Source organism: Anomaloglossus baeobatrachus, chromosome 1 (genome assembly GCF_048569485.1).
Source record: "Anomaloglossus baeobatrachus isolate aAnoBae1 chromosome 1, aAnoBae1.hap1, whole genome shotgun sequence".
NCBI lineage: Eukaryota > Metazoa > Chordata > Amphibia > Anura > Aromobatidae > Anomaloglossus > Anomaloglossus baeobatrachus.
In genome coordinates, this window is record NC_134353.1 from 183,185,318 (window position 1) to 183,206,378 (window position 21,061).

Sequence of the window (21,061 nt, forward strand, 5' to 3'; positions counted from 1 at the left end):
TATTAAAGTCAATGGTCAACTCATTACATAATTTTCTGAGCAGCATACGCTCGTTTAGTTCTATGGTCTCACAAATTCTGCAGTCTGGTATGTTATATGATACACAGAGAGTGTAAGAGCCAAACCGTTAAAGCACCACTCCAATGTTTTTTATTTTATTGCACCACTGCAGCAGTGCTTTAAAGGGAACCTGTCATCAGAAATTTAGCTATAAAGCTAAAAGTTCCCCCCTCTGCAGCTCCTGGGCTGCATTCTAGGAAGCTTCCTATAGTTCTTGTGGCTGCTTTTATACCAAAATAAACACTTTGTAAACTGGTACCTTTTCTTATGCAAATTTCGTAAATCTTCCATGTGGGCGGGCTGCCTGGGGTCCGTTGCTGTTCCTCCAGCAGATTTACGCCGCCCCCGAACGCTGATTTTCAAAGCTCAGGGCGCCGCCCCTGGGTGCCCGTGGTCCCGCGCATGCGCTGTTCCACTGTAGCGGTGCCGTGCACTGTGTGCACGTGTGACCGCTGGTGACGCTTTGCGCGGGCACGAGGTTATGGGCGGCGCTGTGAGTGTCATCAGCAAGTGCCGCCCATAACCTCGTGACCGCACTTTCCCCTATTACTCCAGCGTTATGCGCAAGCGATCGCTGGCCAGATGACCGGACGTCACCTGCTGCTGAGCAGGATGGGAAAGAGGTGACGTCCGGTCATCTGGCCAGCGATCGCTTGCGCATAACGCTGGAGTAATAGGGGAAAGTGCGGTCACGAGGTTATGGGCGGCACTTGCTGATGACACTCACAGCGCCGCCCATAACCTCGTGCCCGCGCAAAGCGTCACCAGCGGTCACACGTGCACACAGTGCACGGCACCGCTACAGTGGAACAGCGCATGCGCGGGACCACGGGCACCCAGGGGCGGCGTCCTGAGCTTTGAAATTCAGCGTTCGGGGGGGGCGTAAATCTGCTGGAGGAACAGCAACGGACCCCAGGCAGCCCGCCCACATGGAAGATTTACGAAATTTGCATAAGAAAAGGTACCAGTTTACAAAGTGTTTATTTTGGTATAAAAGCAGCCACAAAAACTATAGGAAGCTTCCTAGAATGCAGCCCAGGAGCTGCAGAGGGGGGAACTTTTAGCTTTATAGCTAAATTTCTGATGACAGGTTCACTTTAAATCTAAGTCAACTGACCTCTGTCATAGATTCAACTTCCATTGGTTTAATCTTATTCCAGTGTTGTTCTGGTTGGTCTCCTGTGATTTGTGATCTGCCTGTGCGCTCCGATGTTTGCTGGAGCGCGCTGGAGGTCACAACTCGTTCTGGCTTTCATAGAGATGCATTGGGAGCTTGTGATGTACCATAACTTCTGACTTACGGAAAGTCAGAAGTTACAGTCACAAGATAGCACCGTGAGACAGGAGCGGCATCAGTAAAACATGAAGCCGCTGGAATCTAAGTAGTATATGCAAGGGGACAGAGGGCTTAGTTTTAAAGTGCCACTCCAGCTCTAAAAAATAAAAACATTGGAGATGTGCTTTAAATTATTATAAAACACTATTGAAAAATGTATAAAAAGAATAAAAAATGCTTCTGAATGTATTCATATACTTTAAAATCCAGATGGTTGGCATTATAATGTGTTTGAAGTTAACAATAAGGTGTTCTTTATTTAAATGCTTTTGGTGTCTTTTTAGACATTATTCTGGCTGTTACTTTTTCAATACTTATTTCCAAAAATACTGAAAATTATCTATTTTAGTTATTTTTTAAAGGTAAAGCTGAGTGAATATTTTGAAATCTAATAAATAACAATAAAAAGGTTGGTGCTAATCAAATTGTAATTACTGCAAAGCCTCCAATTCTCCAGAAAAGACTTGTTTAACACTCTGAGATTTCCAAGAAAGATATTCAGCCCTTAACCAGATCTTTAATGCAAAACACAGCTTTAGTAGTTTCAAAGTGATCTTAATACATATGTCTATGGGTAAATGGATGGCAACCAACATCCCCTTTAATAAAATAGAGCACTGACAGACTTTTTAAATGTTAAAATAGTCTAACAATTATCACCCTTTGGTGGTAGATACTTGCCATGTCAGTATCTATACATACAAAATATATACAGCTGCACACTAAAATACTGACAATGAATAAGGGAACTCTGATATTGCATTACTGCTTTAGGAATATTTGAAAACAAAAAAAAAATGATATTTAGAATATGTTTTGGCCAATGCTTGTGAGCCCAGTCACCGCCACCCCTATCTGGAAAATGAAGAAGCAATGGCTTTTTACAAAGCTATCCAACAGGCTTAAATTAATCATGCTCAATATTGATATTAACATATTAATTAAAATTATTATTTTAAAATCATATTAATTGTATCACTTAATATGGAGCAGTTAGTATTGACAGTTTCAGTCTCAGAAGTAACATCATTCAGCCGAGACTAATGATGTTCCATATATTCCATAATCCAATCCACTTCCTCCCCACATACAGTGCCTTGCTAAAGTATTCGGCCTTTTTGAATTTTTTAATATTTTCCCACATTTCAGTCTTCAAACATAAAGATAAAAATTTAAAATTTTATGGTGAATAACCAACAAGTGGGACACAATTGTGAAGTTGAACAAAATTTATTGCTTATTTTAAACTTTTATAAAGAATAAATAACTGAAAAGTGGGGCGTGCAATATTATTCGTCCCCTTTAAGGAGAATTTGAAGGAATACGGGACGCATTCTTTCCGAATCGGGGCAGCCACTGAGGCAGCTAGGGCAGGAGTAACGGAGGCTCAAGTGCAGAGAATGGGTCGCTGGAAGTCCACTTGCTTTGCCAGATACATAAGCCCGGATTTGCTGAAATAACACGTTTATCTATTACAGGCGACTGCAGACCAGCAGTCTGGGTAGTTGGTCATTCTTATGTTTACTGGGCAGCAAAAAAAGCCGCAATTCGACCAGGCTGAAAGAACCTGGGCTTCAAAAATGTAGAGGTCACTTGGAGAGGCATCAGAGGGCTACAATGGCAACAGGTTTTCCTGAAGATGGTCGGCATCTCCAGGACGGCTACGGGGTCGTTAGTATTGGTGATTGATGCTGGTGGCAATGATTTGGTGAAACGCAGTACAGTTGAATTACTAACTGTGATGAAGACGGACATCGAACGTTTTACTTACCTCTTCCCGGATACAGTATTGGTGTGGTCAGAGGTAGTACCACAAGCTGTATGGCACGGAGCAATAAATGCAAAAGCCATAGAGCGTTCAAGGAGAAAGATCAAAGCGAGGATGGCAAAATTTGTGAGAGGAAGATGTGGTATCGTGGTTCGTCACCAGCAGTTGGAAGGCGATAACTCTGCACTGTTGAGAGCAGACGAAGTGCACCTTACGGACATTGGTCAAGACATTTTGTTGTCCGGGATACAGGACGGAGTGGATCAGGCCCTCAAGGTGATGAGTGGGGTCGGAGTCCTGTGTAGGCGGTACACATGATCCTCCGTGGCGGAAAAGGTGGAGACGGGCAAACCGCTCGTTGGCTGTCCGCCTGTCGGTCGCAGACGAGGTTGCGGCGACGAGCTCGTAATGACATTGAAGGGCCCTTCTCTACCTATGAAATTAATAAACTGTGACCGACCTGTTTTCACCCCATCAAGGCCTGGCCGTGTTTTCATTTGGGGACTGGTGGGAGGAGGGGAAGGCACCGTTTAAGACACGCGGGTCTCCACAGTCTGACATAATATGTATTTTTGTTATTTTCCATTACCTTGTATATTGCCAGTGCCATTTTTACTTTTAATTAATCCTGCTCAGTCCTTTTTGAAAAGGTAGAATATGTGTGTTAAAAATGGAAAAAGAGAATTTAAAAATAGACTTAGATAATTGCAAATAAGTACAACCTGCGCCTCAAAAAGAACCAGAAGGGGAAATAGAAAGTACAATCTTAATGAGAAAAAAAAAGAAAAAAGATTAAATTAATGTCAGCAGCAAAAAAGGATGGGTTACAACACTTCTGTCAGGAGTGTACAAGTCAAATAATGTAAGAAAGAACCCCCTGCACTAGACACCATAAAAATATTATTGTTTCAAACTAAACAAGAAGATGGCAGGAGGGTTGATAGCTGATTGTGATAGTCAGCCCTCAAACATATGAGCAGTGTGAATAGCCCTGTACAGAAGTCTGCACACAGAGGTCCCACATTGATAATATTGCAGACAAGCAGTGTTATGAATTGTTAAAATAAGTATAAAAAGTTACATAAAAAGGACCCATGCAGTGTACATTAAAATTAAAGCATAACACTCACCCTTCTTAGCTGTAGTAAATGTCTGCACAGAGATGCTCACAACCAATTAGCTGGAGTAAATGTCCATGTGCATAAAATCTCCAGATAAAAGTCCAAAAATTAAAATATATAAGGTGGGTGTAGTTAAAAGGGTGGTTCTCCCATATTTTTTATTTTCTAGATTGATATTATATCGAGAAACAATGTTTCTCTCAAATACCTTATGTTGGCAATTGTGCCTGTGGGAGGCGCTATTGCAGACCGCTGTTCCCCACTCTGTGACCCCCGAGCTCCGTGACCTCGGGGATCCGGTGATGTCACATCAAGTTCTGGACATGACACATCACCGTGGCCAGCTGCAGTCTTCCTGACTCCCTTGGCTGTAGGCGATGTTTCACCGCTCATCACAGCCCAGAGTGGCTCCTGCTTGCAGCGCTTTGCTGTGAGGGAGGAGGGAGCAGATGGGCTGTGACGAGTGGTGAAACTCCGCCTACAGCCCATCACTCACGCACACTGCGGCCAGCCCCAGTCTTCCTTAATCACTGGGATGTGGGCGGTGTTTCACCGCTTGTCACAGCCCAGTGTGTCTCCTCCTTGCAGCGCTCTGCTGTGAGGGAGGAGGGAAGAGGTAGCAGATTGGCTGTGATGAGCGGTGAAATACCACCCACAGCCCATCACTTACGGACACTGCGGCTGGCCGCTGTGTCAGGAACTTGACGTGACATCACTGGATCCCCGATGTCACGGAACCTGAGGGTCACGGAGTGGGGAACAGCGGTCCGCAATAGCGCCTCTCACAGGCACTATTGCCAACATAAGGTATTTGAGAGAAACATTGTTTCTCAATATAATATTGATCTAGAAAATAAAAAATATGGGTGAACCACCCCTTTAAATACCATGTCGCTCCTGTAGAGTATTTGTTCCGGAAAGTCAAGGGAGCTGGAGAGTGATGTGAGGATAAGAGCTGTCAGACCTGCTAACCCACGCTGTGGGATTGCAATGCTGTCGCGGTGGAGGCCGGTGGCTATCACAGCAGTAAAGCAGAGCGGTGCCATAGTCAGAATGGCCTGTGACGTCACACAGGCAGGGTACAGAGGCCGAAAAGGCTTGTATTAATCTTTATGTTTCAAAACCTGCCGGGTTTCTTCTTCAGAGGAAATGTCTGTGTTACGCCGTACCTGACTCCTTCTTATCCCCCCACACATACACACCCACATATTTAACCCTATGTGTGAATAAACTAGGGAAAGATCTGACAAAGGGCTTGCTAAATATACATCAAATAACATTTCAGATGAAATAAAATAAAAATGGTTCTGAATATAGAGACTCTAGAAAAAATGTGTATACATGTGTCAACGTTTAAAATAAATAAATAAATAAAAAATTTTTTTTAAAAAAACATTGTTATTTAGATTTAATTTTAATTACCAAAATACTATATAAAAAATACCCAATGACACCCTAAAAGAATACATGTGTCTAGTTATGTATATAGATCGTCTCAAAAATTACAAACACACCTGACAACTAAAACACAAAAAGTTCAGTATCTGAATTCAGACCATTAGGAGCCAGGGTGTTTAAGATTGGTAAGTTTTCATCACTTCAACACCTTCACACATAGCGAGATCGCTACCGAAATCGCTGCTACGTCACGGTTTTGGTGACGCAACAGTGACCTCATTAGCGATCTCGCTGTGTGTGACACTGAGCAGCGATCTGGCCCCTGCTGTGAGATCGCTGCTCATTACACACAGCCCTGGTTCGTTTTCTTCAAAGGTGCTCTCCCGCTGTGACGCACACATCGTTGTGTGTGACAGCGAGAGAGCGACGAAATGAAGCGAGCAGGGAGCAGGAGCCGGCATCTGGCAGCTGCGGTAAGCTGTAACCAAGATAAACATTGGGTAACCAAGGGAAGACCTTTCCCTGGTTACCCGATATTTACCTTCGTTACCAGCCTCCGCCGCTCTCTCGCTGCCAGTGCCGGCTCCTGCTCTCTGCACATGTAGCTGCAGTACACATCGTGTAATTAACCCGATGTGTACTGTAGCTAGGAGAGCAGGGAGCCAGCGCTAAGCAGTGTGTGCGGCTCCCTGCTCTCTGCACATGTAGCTGCAGTACACATCGTGTAATTAACCCGATGTGTACTGTAGCTAGGAGTGCAGGGAGCCAGCGCTAAGCAGTGTGCGCGGCTCCCTTCTCTCTGCACATGTAGCTGCAGTACACATCGGGTTAATTAACCCGATGTGTACTGTAGCTAGGAGAGCAAGGAGCCAGTGCTAAGCGGTGTGCGTGGCTCCCTGCTCTCTGCACATGTAGCTGCAGTACACATCGGGTTAATTAACCCGATGTGTACTGTAGCTAGGAGAGCAAGGAGCCAGTGCTAAGCGGTGTGCGCGGCTCCCTGCTCTCTGCACATGTAGCGACGTTATGATCGCTGCTGCGTCGCTGTGTTTGACAGCTAAGCAGCGATCATAACAGCGACTTACAAGGTCGCTGTTATGTCACAGAAAATGGTGACATAACAGTGACGTCGTTGTCGCTGTCGCTATGTGTGAACCCAGCCTTACATTCCAACTAATCAATTGATATCACCGGCTATCAGGTGAGCAAACCACCAAAACTTTACAGTGTCTAGGGCAGAGGTCTCAAACACGCGGGCCGAATGCAGCCCCTGAGGCTGCTTTTTGTGGCCCGCAGATCTCGTGATGATCGCAGTTCTATGCCGGGAGACGGTGTCGGCAGGCACAGTACAGTTGAATCATTTGCGGTGCCACGCAGAGCAGCTGTCTGCACTACACCAATGGATGGCGCGGCCAATCAGATGCAAGGAGGTGATGTCGCTGTATGATGTCACCTCCTTGGATCTGATTGGCCATTGGTATAGTGCTCAGAGCTCCTCTGTGCGGCACCGCAAATAATTCAACTGTACCTGCTGGCGCCGGCTCCCGGCATAGACCTGCGATCATCACGGAGTCTGCAGGCCACAAACAGCAGGTATGTGCCCACAATCAGGACCCGCTGTGTCCTGGACGCGGTGGGTCCTGACTGCGGGGCCTCGAGTCTCCTCCACAGGAGAATACAGAAGACCACAACTGCTCGTGCTCACAATCTGGGTTCGGGCCTCTGCGATCTCCTCGCTGTATTCTCAGTATGGAGGACACTTGCGACTCTGAAATCCGCACCGCAGGTCAGTGTTTGCTGCGGTCTGCACACGCACAGTGGATGGGATTTCTAGAAATCCCATCCACTCTGCTTGTACTGTACAACCGAGCATTCTGGACACAGCTGAAACACGCTGGCTCCAAAACACTGCAAACACTGCTCAGCATGCAGCCCTGAGGGAACGGGAGGAAAGATGAGAAGAATTTTTTTTTTTTTTGGCGTCTGTGAAGAGCGGCATAATAGGGGATGAGGATGAGGGTAGAAGGATGGACACAATACTAGAAGGATGGGCAGAATACTACAAGGATGGGCAGAATACTACAAGGATGGGTACAATTCTACAAGGATAGGCACAATACTACAAGGATGGGCACAATACTCCAAGGGTGGGCACAATACTCCAAGGATACAAGGATGGGCACAATACTACAAGGATACAAAGATGGGCACAATACTACAAGGATACAAGGATGGGCACAATACTATAAGGATAGGCAGAATACTATAGGGCACAAGGATGAGCACAATACTACAGGGCACAAGTATGGACAATACTACAAGGATGGGCACAATATTACAGGACAAAAGTATGGATAATACTACAAGGTTGGGCACAATACTACAGAGCATAAGGATGGGAGACATTACGACAGGGTACAAGGATGGGCACATTAATGCAGGGCACAAAAATGGGCACATTACTCTGGGTACAAGGAAGGGCACATTACTATAGGGCACAAGGATGGGAGACATTACCACAGGGGACAAGAGGGGGAGATTACTACAGAGGACAAGGATGGGGGACATTACTACAGGGCACAAAGATGGGGACATTGCTACAGTATGGGGGACATAACTACAGGACACAAGGATGTGCATATTATACAGGACACAAGGGGGCATTACTACAGGATGGGAGACATTACTTCAGGATGTTGGTTAAGATGACTGTATGATGCTACTAATTGTAAAACAATATTAGAAGGGGATAAAATGGAAAAAAAATATTCAAAATAAAGCATGACTTCTTTTACAATTAAAAATGATTTTTTTATATATATATATATATATATATATATATATATACTTAACTAAACAAAAAGAGGTGCAGGTTTGTCATAATCGAGCAAAAAATGTTCACAATAGTGATCCAAAGGTGTATAGAAAAAAATATGGAATCATTAAAAATGTCCCTTTGTCCTGCAAGGAATGCGGGACCCCTCAATTTTTTTTTCTATATTCGGCCCATTCCCTCAGCTGAGTTTGAGACCCCGGTCTAGCGGCTGCTGCGAAATACTGCAGATAGGCTCATGTTCTCTTTAATAGTAACTTAGCTGCAGTTTTCAACAGAAAATATGTTTAGTAGAGTTGAGCGCGGTTCGCGGTTCTCCAGTTCGCGGTTCGAGTGATTTTGGGGGCTGTTCTAGATCGAACTAGAACTCGAGCTTTTTGCTAAAGTTCGATAGTTCTAGATACGTTCGAGAACGGTTCTAGCTGTAAAAAGCAGGGCTTTTTACAGCTACAGTGTGCAGGAGCCATCGCTGGCAGCCTGCCAGAAGCTGGTAACCAAGATAAACATCGGGTCTCCAACCAAAGCGCTTTGGTTAGTAACCCGATGTTTATCCTAGTCACGTGCAGGAAGCCCACACTTCCCCGCTCAGCTCACTCCGCCCCCTCCTGCACGCGGCATGTACGTGTACACACACTCACACACACACACACACACACACACTGCACTCTGCACACATGGTCCCGCTCGGCTTACCTGCGGTGATGAAGTCCCGACCTCAGCGCTGTCACTGTCCTCCATGGCCGCCGCTTGTCACATCACCTTCTCTCGCTTCCGACCCGAGACTGACTAGCGGTGACGTCACGGGCCTCTCGCGATACTTGGCTGTGAAGGCGGCGGTCATTGAACTCAGTGACAGGTGCTGTCAGTGTGCTGGAGATCAGCGCAGGTAATGTACCTCGCTCCTGACAGCAGCACTTGTCATGGCATGCAGTGACCTGGGCTGACCCATTGATGTTAGCTCAGGTCACTGCATTGCTCTCCGAGCCAATGGGGAACATCCTGCTCTTCATTGACTGGGACAGTGTGGATCGTCATGGCAACCCCTTGGATTACACCAGACCTGGATTTGTTTTTCTTTCTAATAAATTGGTTAAAGAGGGAATGTTTTGGGGAGTGTTTTTTCAAATAAAAATGTGTTTGTCGTCTATTTTTTTTTATTACTGACTGGGTTGGTGATGTCGGGTATCTGATAGACGCCTGACCTCACCAACCCCAGGGCTTGATGCCAGGTGACATTACACATCTGGTATTAACCCCATATATTACCCCGTTTGCCACCGCACCAGGGCGCGGGATGAGCTGGGGCGAAGCACCAGGATTAGCGCATCTAATGGATGCGCCACTTCTGGGGCGGCTGCGGCCTGCTATTTTTAGGCTGGGGAGAGTCCAATAACCATGGACCTCCCTAGTCTGAGAATATCAGACCCCAGCTGTCTGCTTTACCTTGGCTGGTGATCCAATTTTGGGGGGACCCCTACGTGTTTTTTTTTTTTTAATTATTTATTTAATTTAAAATAACAGCGTGGGGTGCCCTCAGTTTTGGATTACCAGCCAAGGTGAAGCTGCCAGCTGTGGTCTGCAGGCTGCAGCCGTCTGCTTTACCCTAGCTGGCTACAAAACTTGGGGGAACCCTACGTCATTTTTTTTTTTTCATTTTTTTGGCTAAATACAAAGCTAAGCACCCCTTAGTGCCACATGAAAGGCACCAAAGGGTTCAAAATTACAAAATGCAGGAGAGTGGGACATTATGTGTCTTTCTGCCATTATAATGACAGAAAAGACTGATATGAAGTGCACAAGCACAAGAAAATCACCAGAGCGCTCTACGCTGTGAAAAGCAGTAGAAAATGGCACTGGAGTGAACATGTGACCGCCTCATGTAGGATGAAGCTATGGATCCTGGGTAAATTTATGCACTTACCCTCCTTCAGTTTTTTTGCAATACACAAAAAAACGGAAGGCACATGGATGACAAACAGATGACATACGGACCGTCTACGGAACGGAAACGGATGCCACACAGATGCACCCGTGAAAAAAAAAGGACTGTTTTTTGCAGACCGCAAAAATGGATCGGTCGTATTAATGTAGCCTTATTCTGATCTGCCGTTTATAAACAGCAGGCAGAAATAAGGGAATAACGCCCCCCAGCGTCAGAAAATCTCCGGGGTTTCAGGGCTAGCTGAGACCCTGGAGATCATGATTCAGGACAGTTTTTCTGGTCCCCGCTCACGTGATCACAGGTATACACCGTACACCGATTATCACGTTACAGTAAATGACAGCGCCGGTAAAAAATTATTTATCTCCCATCTGGCATGAACAAACATGATAAATCTCCTACCCGGTCCCCTCCGGTCCCCCGGTGTCGCCAAAGTGCCCCCCCTGATGCCCTCCCAGAAATCCAAGGTGGCTGCCCGCACAGCAGCGCGCCGGCCGCATTCACCCTACTCCTCTGATTTCTGTCGCATGTGCCATGACACATGCAACAGAAAACTCCTCCCCAGGCCCTGCCAGGTCACCCCCTATAACCCCACCGGTGTTCCCCGGTGTCCCACGGTACCTGTGCAGCGTTGATCCCCCGCGGCCCTCTCCTTCACAATAGACGCTGCCGCATCCACAGAGCGGCTGTCAGCTCAGCTTCCTGTGTTCAGACACAGTGAGTGGTGGTTATGCATGTGTAAGCTAAATGGGCGACACGGTGGCTCAGTTGTTAGCACTGCAGTCTTGCAGCGCTGAGGTCCTGGGTTCAATTCTCACCAAGGACACCATCTGCAAGGAGTTTGTATGTTCTGCGTGGGTTTCCTCCGGGTACTCCGGTTTCCTCCCACACTCCAAAGACATACAGCGCTATGGAATTAATAACGCTATATAAATGAATAAATTATTATTATTACTGCAATGCCCTGCTCATGAGGTAAGGAACATAATTGATCAGGAGAGCTATACTACATTTCCAAATGGAGGGATTTGCTTTTATAGTTGCCCTGCTGAATGACTACCAAACATGAGAGTCCGTTATACGCCACAAGAAAACACATCTAAATAGCGAGCTCTGTTGTTAAGTATTCATTCAGCTGGATAACTGGACTTAAAGGGGTATTCCATCTCCAAGATCCTATCCCCAATATATAGTAGGTGGAATAGCAATAATATCAGCAAATACCAATATTTGGAAATGTAGAATAGTTCTCCTGATTAGGCATGCCCTTACCTCATGAGCAGGGCATTGCAGCTTTGGTAGCAACCATTACGACATGGACTCTGCTGCTGTGGACCCGAGGAGAGTGAGTGCAGATTCATTGCACCCACACTCCTCACATGAAGGGTCTGCACTCCTAGAAAATGGGGGATACATTCCCTGAGTGTCCCCCCCCATATTCTAGACGGTCCAGAGTCGTCGTGGGACCCCTTTATTTTTTTCTTACAATAAATTGGTGAAAGAGGGAATGTTTTGGGGACTGTTTTTTCAATTAAATTTCTTTTGTCGATTTTTTTTTGTTAGTACTGACAGTTTATGATGTTGGGTATCTAATAGATGCCATGACATCACAAACTGCTGGGCTTGATGTCAGGTGACCTTACAGCTAGTATCAACCCGATTTATTACCCCGTTTGCCACTGCACCAGGGCACGGGATGAGCTGGGGTGAAGCACCAGGATTGGCGCATCTAGTGGATGCGCCACGTCTGGGGTGCCTGCGGCCTGCTATTTTTAGGCTGTGAAGGCCCAATAACTATGGACCTTCCCACCCTGAGAATACCAGACCACAGCTGTCCGCTTTACCTTGGCTGGTGATCCAATTTGGGGGGGACCCTACTTTTTTTGTGTAATTATTAATATTTATAAAATAATTATAAAAAAAGAGCCTGGGGGGACCTCCACATTGGATCCCCAACCACAGTAAAGCTGCCAGCTGTGGTTTTCAGGCTACAGCCGTCTGCTTTACCCTAGCTGGCTATCAAAAATGGGGGGACCCAACGTCATTTTTTTTAACTAATTTTTAAATAGAAAAAATTAATGGGCTTCCCTGTATTTTGATTGCCAACCAAGGTAACGGCAGGCAGATGGGGGTGGCAACCCATAGCTGTCTGCTTTATATGCGCTGAGAATCAAAAATACCGCGGAGCGCTAAGTCATTTTTTTTAAAGATTTATTTTTACAGCACTGTGATATCCAGCAATCAAAATACAGGGAAGCCCATTTTGTTTTTAGTTATTTAAATAAATAATTAAAAAAAATATATATGGGCTACCGCTGCATTTTTTGTATTGCTAGCTAAGGGTAATCCAAGCAGCTACTGGCTGCTAACCCCCACTGCTTGGTGTTACCTTCACTGGCAATGGAAAATCCAGGGAAGCATTTTTTATTTTTTTTGCCAAAAAACTACAAAAAAAGGACGTGAGCTTCGCCATATTTTTGTATGCTAGCCAGGTATAGCAGGCAGGTGCTGGAAGAGGTGGATACAGCGCCAGAAGATGGCGCTTCTATGAAAGTGCCATTTTCTGAGCCGGCTGCAGACTGCAATTCGCAGCAGTGGGGCCCAGAAAGCTCAGGCCAACCTGTGCTGCGGATTCCAATCCCCAGCTGCCTAGTTGTACCTGGCTGGACACAAAAATGGGGCGAAGCCTACGTCATTTGTTTTCTAATTATTTCATGAAATTCATGAAATAATAAAAAAAGGGCTTCCCTTTATTTTTGGTTCCCAGCCGGGTACAAATAGGCAACTGGGGGTTGGGGGCAGCCGTACCTGCCTACTGTACCTGGCTAGCATACAAAAATATGGCGAAGCCCACATAATTTTTTCAGGAGGCAAAAAACTTCTGCATACAGTCCTGGATAAAGTATGCTGAGCCTTGTAGTTCTGCAGCTGCTTTCTGTCTGTATGGAGAAGAGCAGACAGCAGCTGCAGAACTACAAGGCTCAGCATACTCCATCCAGGACTGTATGCAGAAGTTTTTTGCCCACCAAAAAAATGACGTGGGCTTCGCCATATTTTTGTATGCTAGCCAGGTACAGCAGGCAGCCACGGGCTGCCTCCAACCCCCAGTTGCCTATTTGTACCCGGCTGGGAACCAAAAATATAGGGAAGCCCGTTTTTTTTAATTATGTCACTTATTTCATGAAATAATTAAAAAAAAAACGACGTGAGCTTCGCTCCATTTTTGTGTCCAGCCGGGTACAACTAGGCAGCTGGGGATTGGAATCCGCAGCACAGGTTAGCCCGAGGTTTCTGGGCGCCTCTGCTGCGAATTGCAGTCCGCAGCCGCCCCAGAAAATGGAGCTTTCATAGAAGCGCCATCATCTGGCGCTGTATCCAACTCTTCCAACAGCCCTGGAGCCGGGTGGCTTGTTGGGTAATCATGAGCTTTGTTTTACTAGCTAGTATTAAGCCAGAGATTCTTAATGTCAGGCACGTATGACCCAGCCATTAAGAATCTCCAATAAAGGGTTAAAAAAAAGACACCACACAGAGAAAAAATACTTTAATAGAAATAAATACACAGACACATTAGAGACTCCATCTTTATTACTCCCTGTCAGCCCTCCACGATCCATGGTCTTCTGTCTTTCTCGTTCAACAAATGCAGCTCTGCTCCATCACTGCGGCATGGGGGAAGACGCTGCTTCCCATGCAGAAATCACTCTGTGAAGGGTGCACGGAAAGCAGCGTGCAGCCTTCACGGAGTGAGAGATCAGTGCTGCTGGCTGCTGGCGGTGACAGACGCGTTACCATAGCAACAGGGCTCCGATCATGTGATTCCCGGAGCCGCGGTTAGCGGTGAGGTCACCGCTAACTGCGTTGCTATGGCAACGGTGATCTCCGTTAATGACCGGCTGTGTCAGCCGGTCCCTAACGGAACGGGGAGTCGACCGTGTGCTACAGCATGTCGCCGGTACACGGCGATACACAAATGTGCACCGTGTACCGGAGAGATGCACTCGCAGGTCCTACATGACGCGTCATAGTCATGTGACCAGTCTGTAGCCAATGAGATAATAGCCACGTGACTGGTCACATGGCTATTTTGACGTCACGATAGGTCCTGCATCTCTGCTGGCAGTGCCGGTCACCGGGAGGATTCAGCGATCTCGGCTGGAATAGCGGCAGGAGACAGAGTGCAGGAGGGATTGCGGGGACCGGTAAGTGTTATGGCAATGTTTATTAACTGTATGTGTACATTTATAATGCATTTTTATGTGTTTGTGATTGCCTCCCATTATAGCCTATTGGTTCGAGTTCGGTTCGTCGAACGTTCGACGAACCGAACTCGAACGGGAGCTCCGTTCGCCGAACTGACCTCGAGCCGAACCGCGACCGGTTCGCTCATCTCTAATGTTTAGCACACTGAGTTCCCCTTCGAGTCAATTGAATCTGTTTTGAGCTTTGTAATGCAAATACAGCCTTTCTGATGTTCAAATGACTTCCACTCATCTGGATAGGGGAAAACAGATGTGAACCAAAGGTAAACAACAAAATATTCATCAACATGTAGGAATATCACACTTTTTAGGCTACCTAAATTGTATAAATGGTGTAAGAATTATCCATTTTGAGGTGGGCACATGCATGTACTGCGGTTGTTTATAGCCTGGAGGTACAAAAAAAATTCCTTTGGAAACAATTATGCCTGTTTGGGAGCTTTAAAAAGCTTTGCACTTTGCTAAATGAAGAAGCAATAGCTTTTTAATAAAGCATCCAAAAATTATCCCTTTAGTTAGGGAAGAAAAACAGTTGTTCTGTAATGTTTTAAGTGTGAAGAAGTAATGACCTCTCAACAAGAATGAAAAACAATATATTTTCTTGGGGTACACAACAGGTTTACTTATTACAAAATGATTCAAAATGATTAGGCAATTACAATGGCTTTTTGACAAGCCTTCCAAAAATGATAACCATTTTTCTGGAGACAAAAAAGGTATGCCATTTTGAATTTTAAGAAGTTATGGCTTGTGTCACCAAGCCTTTTTTTTAAATTGCCTTATTTAGAGAAGAGTTTCTTGAGAATACAAAAAGAGAGTATGTTTCCCATAATCAGATATATTATTGGTATGGCTGTGCAGTGGCTGGAACAGTACAGAGTTAGGACACTGACAAGCCAGAAGATGCTTGGCTATTTAGGGCCAGAAAGGCAGCCCTGGCAGCAGCAGTACAGGTCAACACTATGACACACAGTGGGCAGCCAGGGGCATATGGCAGTACAGTGTCTGTGTCTGTGGCCAGCAAATTATGATGGAGCATGCAAGTGGATGTTTAGCAGCGCAAGACCAACAACAGCAGACCATGCCGCAGCAGTAATTCATTATATATGACTTTTTAGACAGGGAGCGTGGGCCACAGGCACTAGTTATAACACTTCAGTGTAGAAAAGAGAAAATAGACACTAAGGCAGGAAGATGGTAATGCAAAAGTAATTAATGGTATAAGCTATAGGTGAATGAAAGTTGGCAATAATCCATGCCCGATTTATTTTCACTGCTTTCCTCTGGTCCTACCTGCCGACTGAGCCAAAAGTTAATGGACCAGAACTAAAGGGTACTTTACACGCTGCGATATCGGTATCGAGATCACTAGCGTGCGTACCCGCCCCCGTCGGTTGTGCGTCACGGGCATATCGCTGCCCGTGTCGCACAACACCGCTTACACCCTTCGCACGCACTTATCTGCCTAGCGACGTCGCTGTGACCGGCGAACCGCCTCCTTTCTAAGGGGATGGTTCGTTCGGCGTCATAGCGACGTCACTAAGCGGCCGCCCTATAGTAGAGGAGGGGCGGAGATGAGCGGGGAGAACATCCCGCCCACCTCCTTCCTTCCTCATTGCCGGGGGGACGCTGGTACGGTGAGTTTCCTCGTTCCTGCGGTGTCACACATAGCGATCGACAAACAACCTCGTTACTCACTGACAACGATATTTGGTGTTTGGACGACCTCTCCAAAACCAACGATTTTTACCACTTTTGCGATCGTTGAAGGTCACTTGTACATGTTACACGCTGCGATGTCGCTAACAACGCCGGATGTGCATCACAAACACCGTGATCCCGAGGATAAATCGTTAGCGATATCGCAGCGTTTAAAGCACCCTTAAGAGCACGTTCTGGAAATGGTGTAAATGCAAGTATGACTAAACCTAGCTTTTCTAGGGCTCTGTGAATCAGTTTGCTGCAGTGAAAGATAAACCATCTGGTCCATCATGTTATTTATATAAATATATATACATATATATATATATATATATTACAGACCAAAAGTGTGGACACACCGTCTCATTCAAAGAGTTTTCTTTATCTTCATGACTCTGAAAATTGTAGATTCACATTGAAGGCATCAAAACTATGAATTAACACATGTGGAATCAAATGCTTACAAAAGTGTGAAACAACTGAAAATATGTCTTACATTCTAGGTTCTTCAAAGTAGCCACCTTATGCTTTGATTACTGCTTTTCACACTCTTGGCATTCTCTTGATGAGCTTCAAGTGGTAGTCACCGGAAATGGTTTTCACTTCACAGATGTGCCCTGTCGGGTTTAATAAGTGGGATTTCTTGCCTTATAAATGGGGTTGGGACAATCAGTTGTGTTGTACAGAAGTCTGGTGGATACACAGCTGATAGTCCTACTGAATAGACTGCTAGAATTTGTATTATGGCAAGAATAAAGCAGCTAAGTAAAGAAAAACGAGTGGCCATCATTACTTTAAGAAATGAAGGTCAGTCAGTCCGTAAAATTGGGAAAACTTTGAAAGTGTCCCCAAGTGCAGTGGCAAAAGCCATCAAACGCTACAAAGAAACTGGCTCACATGAGGACTGCCCCAGGAAAGGAAGACCAAGAATCACCTCTGCTGCGGAGGATAAGTTTATCCAAGTCACCAGCCTCAGAAATCGCAGGTTAACAGCAGCTCAGATTAAAGACCAGGTCAATGCCACACAGAGTTCTAGCAGTAGACACATCTCTAGAACAACTATTAAGAGGAGACTTTGTGCAGCAGTCCTTCGTGGTAAAATAGCTGCTAGGAAACCACTGATAAGGAGAGGCAACAAGCAGAAGAGACTTGTTTGGGCTAAAGAACACAAGGAATGGACATTAGACCAGTGGAAATATGTGCTTTGGTCTGAGTCCAAATTTGAGATCTTTGAATCCAACCACTGTGTCTTTGTGCAACGCAGAAAAGATGAACGGATGGACTCTACATGCCTGGTTTCCACTGTGAAGCATAGAGGAGGAGGTGTGATGGTGTGTGGGGGTGCCTTCCTGGTGACACTGTTGGGGATTTATTCAAAATTGAAGGCATACTGAACCAGCATGGCTACCACAGCATCTTGCAGCGGCATGCTATTCCATCCGGTTTGTGCATTTATTTTTCGACAGGACAATGACCCCAAACACATCACCAGGCTGTGTAAGGGTTATTTGACTAAGAAGAAGAGTGATGGGGTGCTATGCCAGATGACCTGGCCTCCACAGTCACCAGACCTGAACCCAATCAAGATGGTTTGGGGTGAGCTGGACCGCAGAATGAAGGCAAAAGGGCCAACAAGTGCTAGGCATCTCTGGGAACTCCTTCAAGACTGTTGGAAGACTATTTCCAGTGATTACCTCTTGAAACTCATCAAGAGAATGCCAAGAGTGTGCAATGCAGTAATCAAAGTAAAAGGTGGCTACTTTGAAGAACCCAGAATATAAGACATATTTTCAGTTGTTTCATACTTTTTTGTTAACTATTTCATTCCACATGTGTTAATTCATAGTTTTGATGCCTTCAATGTGAATCTACTATTTTCAGAGTCATTAAAATAAAGAAAAGTTTGGTCTGTACTATGTATATATATATATATATATATATATATATATATATATACATATATATTATAGTTGCTGCTGCTGGCTTTGTTACTTGTATTTTTTTTATTTTGGTAAACAAAATTGCACTTTTGAATTTCAAAATAATTTGGTTTGATAATTTTAAACAATTTAGCCCTTTATGAAATGTTTTTGCTTTCTGGGAAAGTGTTGACTCGACTCTGCAGAAGTATATGGTAGTTACCTGGTCATACACGCAATAAGCAACCGTCTGCTTTGCCAAAGATTCACCAATTAGGGAAAGCAGATTTTCCTGGTAATATGTCAAGTTCCCCAACTATACATTTTTTTAACAAGTTTGGGAAATAATGATCATTTTATTAAAGAAACTTGCAGTGATGGTAAATCAAGAATTTGAGTTTGATCATTTTAAACAATTTAGCTCTTTATGACATGCCCTGCACATAAGCTGCATTTGCAGGGTTGTGTTGCCTCTTCAGGGAGTGGATACTGGTCACCTGGTCATACATGTGGTCAACAAACGTCCAAAAAAGCTTTTAGTTACATAGCTCCATAGGTTGAAAAACGTCCTAGGTCCATCTAGTTCAACCTTCCTCCACCAATTATACATTTTGTCACTATGTCATTTATAACCAACAATGTTATGTGTACTGAGGAAATCATCCAGCCCTTTTTTAACAGCTGTTATAGTATCTGCCATTACTACCTCTTGTGGTAGGGCTTTCCACAGTCTGACTGCTCTAACTATAAAGAATCCTTTCCTATTTAGTTGCCGGTATCGCTTTTCTTCCACTTGCAGTGAGTGCCCCCTGGTCCTTTGTATTGTCTTTGGAGATAAGTTATGTGCCAGTCCTTTATATTGACCACACATGTATTTATACATATAAATGAGATCTCCTCTGGGACATCTTTTTTCTAAGCTAAACATATCCAACTTTGTCAACCTGTCATCATATGGGAGGCCTTCCATTCCTTGTAGTAGTCTAGTTATCGGCCTTTGAACTGACTGTATATTCTTAACGCCCTTTTTAAAATGTGGAGCCCAAAACTGGATCTCATATTCTAGATGTGGCCTTCTAAGTGATTTATAGAGGGGTAATAATACGTTGGGATCACGGGATCTAATGTCTTTTTTTTTATACACCCTAAAATCTTGTTTGCTTTAGCAGCTGCTGCTCAATCTTTAAAGATTAGAAAACACAGATGCCAATTCCCTTACACCAACAATATATTAACACTTTTGGAAATAATTTTGGTTTAATAATTTCAAACAATTTTGCCCTTTCTGACAACTTTTCTCTTTCTGACTTATTTGGTGCAGGTGCCACACAACACAGGGAAGTGTTGGCTTTCATCATATGAAAAGCATTCTCCTGGTCAAACATGTGATCGGCAACCACTCACTGTGCAAAAGCTTCAAGGATTAATGAACACAGATTTTCATGCTAATATTACAAATCCACTAACTTCAAAATTTCCTAACAATTTTTTGGAAAAAATTATCAATTTAAAAAAATTCACTGATGAAGTTCAAAGAATTTGGTTTGATGATGTTCAACAATTTTGCTCTTTCTCAGAAACCTTAGACTGTGCTTCTACAAAATTCATGCCAGATGCAGTCAATATAAAATCTAATTTCCTCTAAAATTAGAAAGTACAATAGGTGAGTTTGTTGTATTAAACAATTGCTTAACATTTTACAATAAATTTTGTTGGTGAAAAAGCATTGCATTTTGTGCTCAAACCTGACAGGGATTCTTTTTGATTCAATAAATATTCACAGCTAGGTATCTTCCATTGAGAGTAGGTAAAAGAATCCAGGAGGTCTGGCTTCAATCAACACATATTTTTTAAGCACAGAAAATAAGAACTAATGATGCAATAGAGTTTGGAGGAGAAAGTGTATGGTAAACTGTAGGTGAACATGATGATGGGGCTAAGGGGTACTTCTCACATAGCAAGATCACTGCTGAGTCACAGGTTTTGTGACATACCAGTGACCTCATCAGCGATCTCGCTGTGTGTGACACTAAGCAGCGACCTGACCCCTGCTGTGAAATCGCTGATCATTACACACTGTTTTGTTTCATCTTTTGCTCGTTGGTCTCCCGCTGTGCAGCACACATCGGCATGTTTGACTGCGGGAGACCAACGAGCACCGACTCTGTGTAAGCAGCGTACGCTGTTAACCCGGGTAAATATCGGGTAACTAAGCAAAGCGCTTTGCTTGGTTACCCAATATTTACCCTGGTTATCAGCGTATGCTGCTTACAGGTTGCCAGCGCTGGCTCCCTGCACACGTAGCCAGGGTAAATATCGGGTAACTAAGCAGGTCCATTCAATGTTAAACTGCCACCTGCAGTCAGTCAGCATGTAGCAGAGCGCTGTGCGCCTTCTGAATCTTTACCAGGTCCATGCGGTTAGAGGAAGACAGCTGATGATTTACCCGCAGTGCTTATGCCATAGTGCAGAAAGTCCATCAGAAGAAAAAGAAGAATGGAAGCACTCTGCGGTGTAAGTTGATTTTTAATAATGCTTCATGCAGACAGGTGAGACAAACACAGGGATGCAGAGGGAGGAGAGCACGAGCACGAGCACCGCAGAGTGCTGCCATTCTTCTTTTTCTTCTGTTCTCCGTGTTTTATCCGTGATAACACACGGAGAACGGGAACTTTCTACTCACCTGTCCCTTGCGTCGCTGTCCGTGGTGCTGATCTGCGG